Genomic DNA, 9,770 nt, shown 5'->3' with positions numbered 1-9,770 from the left:
TCCCCTCTCCCTCTCCCTCTCCCTCTCGCCCCCACACTTGGCAGCCTCCAGCAAACCTCTCCCAGCCATCCCCTGCTACACTGAGTTCCAGTGAAGGCTTTGAAGTGAACACAATTGACTTCTTCGTCTGTGTGCGCAGGCGTAGCGTCTGCTGGCTCACCCCACTGCTCTCGCTGCCGTCCTAATAAATGTCTTTCATTGGGATGGAATGTTCTTTTTTTCAGCTCATTCATAAACAGAACAGAGGTATAATGTGAGGCGGGAAGACATGGGCAACAACAAATGTGCGTGTGTGTAGGGCGTGTGTGTGTGTGTGTGTGTGTGTGTGTGTGTGTGTGTGTGTGTGTGTGTGTGTGTGTGTGTGTGTGTGTGTGTGTGTGTGTGTGTGTGTGTGTGTGTGTGTGTGTGTGTGTGTGTGTGTGTGCGTGTGTGTGTGTGCGTGCGTGTGTGTTTGCGTGTTAAAATGCTTGCGCTCAGGCTTGGTCCCCTGTGTATGTGTGTGTGAATGTGAGCATCAGGAAGTGCCAAATGGATAGCACCAAATGCAGACGGTTGAGTCAGGCCCCAGCAGGATTTAAACATAGCTTATTACTCAATGGGTATTGTTACATCCTTTGTAGTGTTACATAGCCCCTTTTTTCTCCATGCGTTCTGCGGTGCCCATGCCGGTTCCTCTGGGTCATAATAACTCTACTACTCATAATGGATTGATCCAAGTAAGGAAGGGGCTGCAGTGGGCCTCGTGGAAAAGATTTGCAGTGTTTTTTATGTGTCTGGCCTTTCTACCAACCCCTGGTGGACCAGCTTATGTGCCCTGAAAACAAACTGCACTACAGCCTCTTGTGGACGGAACATTGGATCGTAAAATTGTTTATAATGAATCTTACTTGACGCACAGATTCAGAAAATATTCATGCTGATGGTTTCACCCTAACCTTAAAACAATAGTAGTGGGGTCGGCACGCAAGTATGTGAAACCCTTCTGCCAGCTGTATCAGAGCAGGGAGAAATTGACTTCCTAACAAATTACATCTACGCACACACACACACACACACACACAAACACACACACACACACACACACACACACACACACACACACACACACACACACACACACACACACACACACACACACACACACACGCACACACACATACACGCACGCACACAGAAGGTCTAGGGCGGCTTTAATGAGGACAAAAGTCCTTGAAGTATAACACTCATGCACAAAGAGTTCACATGGAATGAGAAAGAAATTGCAACAATCTAAAACACAATAGTAGATAATAATACATCATATCATCATCCAGATAAATCAATGGAACAATGATGCAAGCATGTGCATGTTGCACAGTTCTATCCGTGGTAAATCCATTTGTATGTTATTGTTACGCCGTAAAAAACAATTCACATTTATTATGTGGAAAGGGACCGACAGACTGAGAACGTGTTGGGATTTTCCTTAAAGAAATAAACAGAATAACGGTGTTCATCTCTGCGATAGCTACAGGCGACAGCACATTCGCAATCCAACGTTTTCTTTATTATTCATGAAAAACACAAACCGGTTTTGCGCCAGCGTTTCTCCCGCGCCGACACTTCCTCCTCCTTCATCCTTCCCCCCCCCCCCCCGTATTGATCAAGCAACCGCACGTTAAACGGTTCTGATCTATTGAACGGTGGCTGCTTGTTTAACAGCGACATGGTGAGCCCTGCCCCTCAGCCTCTCGCTCCGCTGTCAGCCGCCTGGGTTCCCTGTGTCTGATGTGTGCACAGGGCCTCTCCATCCTGCTAACACAGCCATGCAACACACCATGGGCTGTACTGTATAATAACCCTGTCATGTGCCATAGTAAAGGGCGGGTTTATCAGAATTAATACGCCTCAGCGTGCTAATGGGGCTTTTCACTGCCCCTATTTCAACATGCACTGTGTTTCTCCGTTGTTATGAGTGCACATGCACGCACGCACGCACGCACGCACGCACGCACGCACGCACGCACGCACGCACGCACGCACGCACACACACACACACACACACACACACACACACACACACACACACACACACTCACACACACACTCACACACAAGCATGCACCCCATAAAATGTTACCATCCATATGAGCACACTCAATTTAAAGATAGCATCAGCCCTCTTTCTCTCAATTCTCTGTCTCTCGTATTTAGATTTGGTGTAGGAGAGAGAGATGAAGAGTGTGTCTGCCACCTTATCTGAACACGCTTTAAACGGCTTGCTAAACGTGCATGAACAAGCAGTCATGAAGCGTATTTTTGTACATATTTAGGACAATATTTCATTTTTAATTCAGTTCCCTCTGGAAAGATCAGGACAGAATGAGTCATCTGAACGACCTGCATTACGAGCTTCTCGGCTCATGACGCGTCGCCCCGAACCCGGGTAGTGAGTCGACTGGGCTTAATTCATCCCCCTCTGGGGCCTAACCACTGATGCACAGATGCACTTTATTGCAATTTGTCTCTGGAATAATAGATATTGTGGAACCAACAAAGCCTGTATTATCTCTATCTCCCTCTCTTTGCCCCTCTCCCTCTCTGTCTGTCTGTCTGTCTGTCTGTCTGTCTGTCTGTCTGTCTGTCTGTCTGTCTGTCTGTCTGTCTGTCTGTCTCTCTGTCTTTCTCTCTCTCTCTCTCTCTCTCTCTCTCTCTCTCTCTCTCTCTCTCTCTCTCTCTCTCTCTCTCTCTCTCTCTCTCTCTCTCTCTCTCTCTCAAATTCAAATTCAAAAAGCTTTATTGGCATGACTATTGTGGTAAACCAAACAGTGTTGCCAAAGCATTACAGTGTTATGCATTACATTAAATATTATGTATAATAACAAAAGAGAACGTCAGAACAATATGTACATATAACAATATATCATAACATACAGACGTACATATGTACATATAGAACTAATAGTTATATTATCTCTCTCTGTCTTTCTCTCTCTCTCTCTCTCTCTCTCTCTCTCTCTCTCTCTCTCTCTCTCTCTCTCTCTCTCTCTCTCTCTCTCTCTCTCTCTCTCTCTCACTCTCTCTCTCTCTCTCTCTCTCTCTCTCTCTCCCTCTCTCTCTCTCTCTCTCTCCCTCTCTCTCTCTCTCACATCAGACTGTGGCTGAGGTGACAGCGGTGCATCGTAGCTGTCCTGCTCACATCGGAGACAGACGCAATGGGATTTGGCAGAGAGAATGGGGGCAGCCAGGGGAACCAGCACCATGGGTTCTGCTCACCGGTCAGTTATGACAGTGGGAGATGAGTGCCATGCCCCCCCCTACCCTCAGACTCCCCGCCCATCCCAACCACGTCACCACATAGCCCCTCCAGATGACTCATCCCTGAACACACCGTTGCCACAGACCCACAGACCCATTCCATCTGTCCTGATGCCTGCTCTACATAGACAGTGTGTTCTGAGCCCTCTCTCTGTGACCGTCTCTCTCTGTCCCTGTCTAACGCATCTCCGTCTGTCAGACTGTCTGTCTGTGTCTGCGTGTCTCTCTCTCTGCCACTCTCTCTCTCACCTCTGTCTGCCTGTCTGTTGGCCTGTTTGTGTGTCTGTCTGTCTGTCTGTCTGTCTGTCTGTCTGTCTGTCTGTCTGTCTGTCTGTCTGTCTGTCTGTCTGTCTGTCTGTCTGTCTGTCTGTCAGTCTGTCTGTCTGTCCGTCTGTCTGTCTGTCTGCCTATCTGTCTGTCTGTCTGTTTGCCTGTGTCTGTCTTCAGTCTCTCTTGTGACCAGCCGGGGTAAACTTTCAACATGCAGCAGCAGGAATGCATCCCAGTTGTCTCTGATCTCTGCGTTGCCTTATAGCCTACCTGCTCTGAGGTGTGTGTCTGTGTGGGTTTTTTATGTCCAATGCGTATGTGGTGGCATCTGGTTTACTATCGGGATGAATAAACGTCTCGTCATCGAAAAATAGCGTCTAACCTAGCGTAACGTGGATTGTCTACGGAAGGATGGATGGATGGATGGATCTAGATCTATCCATTTCCTGAATTCAACAGTGCATCTAAAATGATGCCCGCTGAATAGGACATAATGATTCTGTTATTATTCCATGTTCGCACACATCACTGGCACATTCAGTTTGTGCATGTGTGGAAGAGAGAGAGAGAGAGAGAGAGAGAGAGAGAGAGAGAGAGAGAGAGAGAGAGAGAGAGAGAGAGGGAGAGAGAGAGAGAGAGAGAGAGAGAGAGAGAGAGAGAGAGAGAGAGAGAGAGAGAGAGAGAGAGAGAGAGAGAGAGAGAGAGAGAGAGAGAGAGAGAGAGAGAGAGAAATGAGGGCACAGACACCAGCAGAGGAAGGACTGGAGATCCGTCTCAAGGAGCGGCTTGCCAGAGCTGTTTGGGGGGGGGGGATCTGGGTTATTTTTAGTGAGCTCTAAACATCACTCTGTGGTGTGACTGTTCATATGGATAATTAACATCACCAGGCAGAGCAACCTCCCCTCTCTCTTCTCCCCAGAGTATCATTAAACCAAACAGAGGCAGGTATCGATTAGCTGTAGCGATTATTAGGCTAATCCAACATCTTTCAGGGAGGATTATCAGTTATTACTCCTTGAGATGTCTTTTAGCCCCAGAAAAACTAATGATCAAATCTTGTTATCATCACTTAAGCCATGTTGCTCTATTACAGTAAAAGATCCACTTCAAAGGTGTTAATTAAAAATTGTTAAGTGACCCTGGCATGCGAGCCTGGTCAATTCATTGACATTATCCTTTAATAAAACATTTACAATTCGACATTTGACTTAGGTTACAGCAGTTTGATTTTGTTTAATAAAGACAATATGTCTGATAGCTTCAGAAGAAGTCGATTTGCGTTTAAGTGAAGGCGTTTAAGAGATGCCCCGCCGGAATATCAAAACACCCAATTAAACCATAGGTTGTCTGTCTTTCGATTGGATGAACGTTATCTGATAGATATCACGTCCCTCCCACCAGACACATCACTCATCCATACCGGCCCCGCCTCCCCAAGCCCCATCCTCCTCGACCGCCTGCTTTTCCATCCTTTGAGGTATGACGTCGTTCAGGACATTTCCCGCCCTTGCACAGCAGCTTCTGGCAACCCTCACGATAACCCATCCTACAGCTCATTCAACTGAATCCTTCTCATATCTTACGATGATGATGATGATGATGATGATGATGATGATGATGATGATGATGATGATGATGATGATGATGATGATGATGATGATGATGATGATGATGATGAAGTATGATAAGCATTGGCTTTCAAATAAAAAAAGCGAAATCAAAAAATAAAATCATACAAAATGATATGACACAAAACGGTAATTACAACTTGTCATTCATTTATAATTATAGCCATATATTCCCGTGAGTAGTGTGCTCCGGTTATGATGCACATATTGCGTATTGCGACCTATGACGAGCAGCGGCCTCGGATGAAAGAGCATCCAGATAAGCTTGGCTGATCGCCGCCGTGCTACCCGGTGTCCAGGTTGTAAAACCCATCGCAAGGAACCATTTGGGGTTATGTTTTTGTGGCTGTTTTAGACGGCCTTGGCAGAGGTTCATTCCAGCAGAGACTGGAGCATATTCTGGGTGGGTTGGTGGGGCTGGTTTATTGAACGCGGTGGGTAATTTGCCATTTCTGCCGGCGAGCACCGTTACTCCGACGTCTCCGTGAACCATCTGTTGCAACAAAAGGCGACAGCTGTGGGGCTGTTCTACCGTCTCTACCGGCTCCCTCGATCTGGTAACAAGGCCGCAGAGAGCAAGCGAGGGAGCGAGAGAGAGAGAGAGAGAGAGAGAGAGAGAGAGAGAGAGAGAGAGAGAGAGAGAGAGAGAGAGAGAGAGAGAGAGAGAGAGAGAGAGAGAGAGAGAGAGAGAGAGAGAGAGAGAGAGAGAGGGCCGATCAATAAGGACTTTAGAATGGGTCGATCAGATTTCCTAGACATTTCTAGGGGAAAAAGGCCAGGCAGAGGATGACAAACTGGCCGTTGTTCCTTGGTCATTACAGCTTCGGGGGATAAGACACTTAATCCATTGGCGAGAAAATACCCGCATTTCCTTAAAGTCTTCAATACACGTTTGGCTAAGCAGCATTACCATAGACCAACTGTCAGCTTAACATCACTGCTTTATTTCGCCTCGAAATTTCTACCGCTCCTATTTTTGCTTGGAGATATATTGTTCTGTACTTTTGTTTTACATTTGATTCTCTATCTAATTGTTATTATCCTTTACTGCCTCTGTGACACTCATGTTTCCGGTCTGGGATTCATAAAGTATCCTTTAAACATTTTTTTTATATGACAAAATCGAATTATTGTTATTATCATCGTTGAAGGGTTTATGCGGCCTCAAGCAAAGACTCAATTCTTACACCGAGTTTGGCACGATTTCAAAGCACGCCCTTTCATAACCAACAACACAACCATCGATCCTGCAGCATCTCACATGCTATCATCTAAAACTGCAGACCGTAGAAATGAGTTTCTGTGTTTCTTCTCTCATCTCAAACTGCCTCTTGAAATTCATTCTTCCCCAAGGACAAATTATTGTGAAATCGAACACTAGGTCATGGAGGAGGTGGAAGAAGAGGTGGTGGTGGATAAGGAGGAGGAGGAGGAGGTGGTGGTTGAGGGGGAGGAAGAAGACGAGGTGGTGGAGGAGGAAGAGGGATTGTAGTAGAATGGGGGAGGAAGAGGAGGAGAAGGAGGTGGAAGAGGTTGAGGAGGTGGTTGATGGTGTCTCGAAAAATGTCCGACTATTTTGGGACTTATTCAAATAAAGCTGGATAGGGTGCTCTCTTATTCAGAGTTGCCAGCACATAACATGTGTTGAGACACTGGGGAGTTTGTAGCCCTATTTACTCTGAATATCTCAAACACACATCAAACCATTATGTAGGTCTCTTCACGCATTCATTAAACTAGCATAGATGCATATCTCCTACATCCTCTAATTTGGTGTGAGTGGAAATGGATGAATGGCTTGTTAAATAAGCAATGAATAAGTAAAACGAGTTCTGAAAACCTTCTGCAGTTTTTTGTTCAGCAGTCATTAGTCGTTTCATATCCCCCCTTGTCCCTGAAGTCAATTAACTACAAGCCTCTGAGACTCAGTACTCAAACCAAAACATTACCATACTGCTTGCTCTGATTCACAGGAAAGAAAAGCAACATAAGCGATCAGAAAGGGCAGAAAATGCCAGAAATAAGTGAAATAGAACCTGAATCACATTCTAAATGACAGATCGGCCAGATTGTACACGTTTTCCGACAGATTGCCTGCCCGCAGATATGACCCTTGGAGAGGAAAATGCCGGTTCCTGAAATGGTCAGTTAAGCTTTTTATTTCTTGCTTTAGGTGAAATCATCAACGGACCACATCTGGTCTGTTCAGGTTTCAGAGAATAGCGACTCCATTTTGCTTTTCTGATGACCTTTTTCTTTGCTGTTTATTAATGGGGCGAGGTACAGCTGCCCAGCTGTTACAAAGGATGTTGCAATGGTTGTGTCGCATTCTGCTGAGCATTTCTGTTATTTTATTCCGTTCAATCCGTTTGAGTGGGAACAGGGTTAAAGCGGACCACTAAATGGCATCATGACATCGTCATCAACGACATGTGATTAATAGTAGACATCAATTACAGTTATTTTGATTAGGAATTACATTTGAGCTTTCCATTCACGGACCCTTCGGCCCCCGCCTTATCAACCAATCTGTGACCTTATGTAGGGGTCCACACCACCCAGACTCAAGCTGACGGCCAACTGCCTTTATCCAACCATTCCGTAGCCTCTCGTCTGACCCACACAGAGTCTGTTCCCGAACTCGTCAGAGGCTCCCCAAACGTTTCAAATGGCGTTTGATCTCATTATATAACGCTGACTAATTCAATACTGATGATCAAATAATGAGGTTGTCGTGTGTGTGTGTTCTATATTTTTGCTCTGCGGTCACCGGTTCTGCCTGGTGAAGGGCCGGTTAGGGAAGGCCATCAACTATCTACAGATACAGAAAAAAGATGACAGAATATCTGATGAATGTGTCCGTTAAGTTGACAGCTTGCTGTAAGAGTTTACTATATTCACCTGCTCCAGTGTGAACCGGATGTACTTGCCGCTGCAGGTCTTTTATTTATTTGCCCGCTGCGATGGAGTTGATCGCTGTGGACTCTGCTCCAGCACCTCTAGAGCACGGCTCGTGGCATTATTGATCTGTTTTCTCTCCCGTGACTTGAAATGGCATGCAAGAAGCGGCAGCATTGTTTCACTAGCCGTTTCAATGGTTTAATCATATATGGCTAGGATGTTATCATTTCTGATATTCAGATATTAAAGAATATCCTCAATTTTTCCAAAGAACAAACCTCTTTACCTCACACACTATCTCCAGAGCTCAAATGGTTCTGCTTAAAATGCAAAGAAAATGCTACAAAATTACAAAATGATACAAAGCGCACTGGTGTGAAGTTCTCAAACATTGCTATTACTGTCACATTTCTAAATTACAGAGCTACATCTCTAGAGCTAACAGCTCTCTAACAGCTGTAGAGAGAGAGGGAGGGAGGTGGACACAGAGAGGGAGGGAGAGCGAACAATGAAAGAGGGAGGATGAGAGAGTGAGGTGGAGAGGCAGGCAAAGGGTTAGAAAAAGAAAAGATGACGAAAGTAAGAGGGTAAGAGAGAGATAGTGCGGGGGCTTGGTACGGGAGAGAGGGAGACAAGAGAGACAGAGATTTCGGCCACATACAGTATTGTTCCTTCTGCACCTCATAATTTACCGGAGCCCCCTTCATTGTCTCCATGAAGCCATTAGAGATAGGTCGGCGGCCATCCCTCCATGAAGACAAGAAACACAACAAAGCCTTTTTTATTATCCAATATTGTCTCAACTGTGTGGTTTTTCTCTTTCATTATCTCCTACTTGCTGTCTCTCTCTCTCTCTCCCTCACTCTTTCTCTATCTCTCTCTCTCTAGACCTCTCTTTATCTCTCTGTGTGTCTTTTTCTTTGCATTGTCTCTCTATCTGCTCCCTATGTCTTTCGCTGTCTCTCCTCCCTCTTCATTTTCCTTTGTGTCACTCTCTCTCTGGCCAAGTTTATTCAAGATACATATTTGGATTCAACCCCCATTTTTGATTAGATGTTTTTTTTGTTTTGTTTTTTAATAAAACTCCTCTGTTTACACAAACGTGTTCCCAATCGTACCAGCCAGATGTGGGGAAAGTTTATGTCCTTTCTCTCTGTCTCACTCTTTATATGTAGGATAAGCAGACGATAACAGAAGGAGTCCTCCTCCACTAACCCATTAAGAACCCATATCATTATGCCCAAAATAATCAAAGTGTCTTGGTTTGGTCCACCGCTTTGACTATGGCCACTGGAGTTTCAAGGATCGCAAAAATACAAACACACACACACACACACACACACACACACACACACACACACACACACACACACACACACACACACACACACACACACACACACACACACACACACACACACACACACAACAAATAGTCTTGGTAGATGTAACACTACATTTAAACATTACATTTAAAATATGCATATCAATGTTTAATGGGTGGCTGAGATCCAGGCCATAGTATATTCATTTTATATTAGTTTATTCAGCAATCCAATGAATTCTCCACCTCATAAGATCAGAGATTAGAGAGCACTACCCACTACGTTGTTCAGATAACAGCAATCCAATGAATCTGTGTCCACACATTTATTACCCTCCATTTGACACCTG

General features: G+C 45.1%; 1 long non-coding RNA gene across 1 annotated transcript in view; it reads left to right on the top strand.

Moving 5' to 3' along the window:
- The window catches only part of LOC115536877 (uncharacterized), a 6,444-nt gene extending 1,223 nt beyond the window's left edge, over positions 1–5,221 (top strand). Inside the window, exons 2-3 of the long non-coding RNA XR_003974728.1 lie at positions 3,134–3,257; positions 4,969–5,221. This is a non-coding gene — a long non-coding RNA (uncharacterized LOC115536877). The remainder of the gene's footprint in view (positions 1–3,133; positions 3,258–4,968) is intronic.
- The last annotated feature ends 4,549 nt before the right edge of the window (positions 5,222–9,770 follow it).

The sequence above is a fragment of the Gadus morhua genome, chromosome 23 (assembly GCF_902167405.1).
Source record: "Gadus morhua chromosome 23, gadMor3.0, whole genome shotgun sequence".
NCBI lineage: Eukaryota > Metazoa > Chordata > Actinopteri > Gadiformes > Gadidae > Gadus > Gadus morhua.
This window is presented reverse-complemented; position numbering and strand designations above follow the sequence as displayed.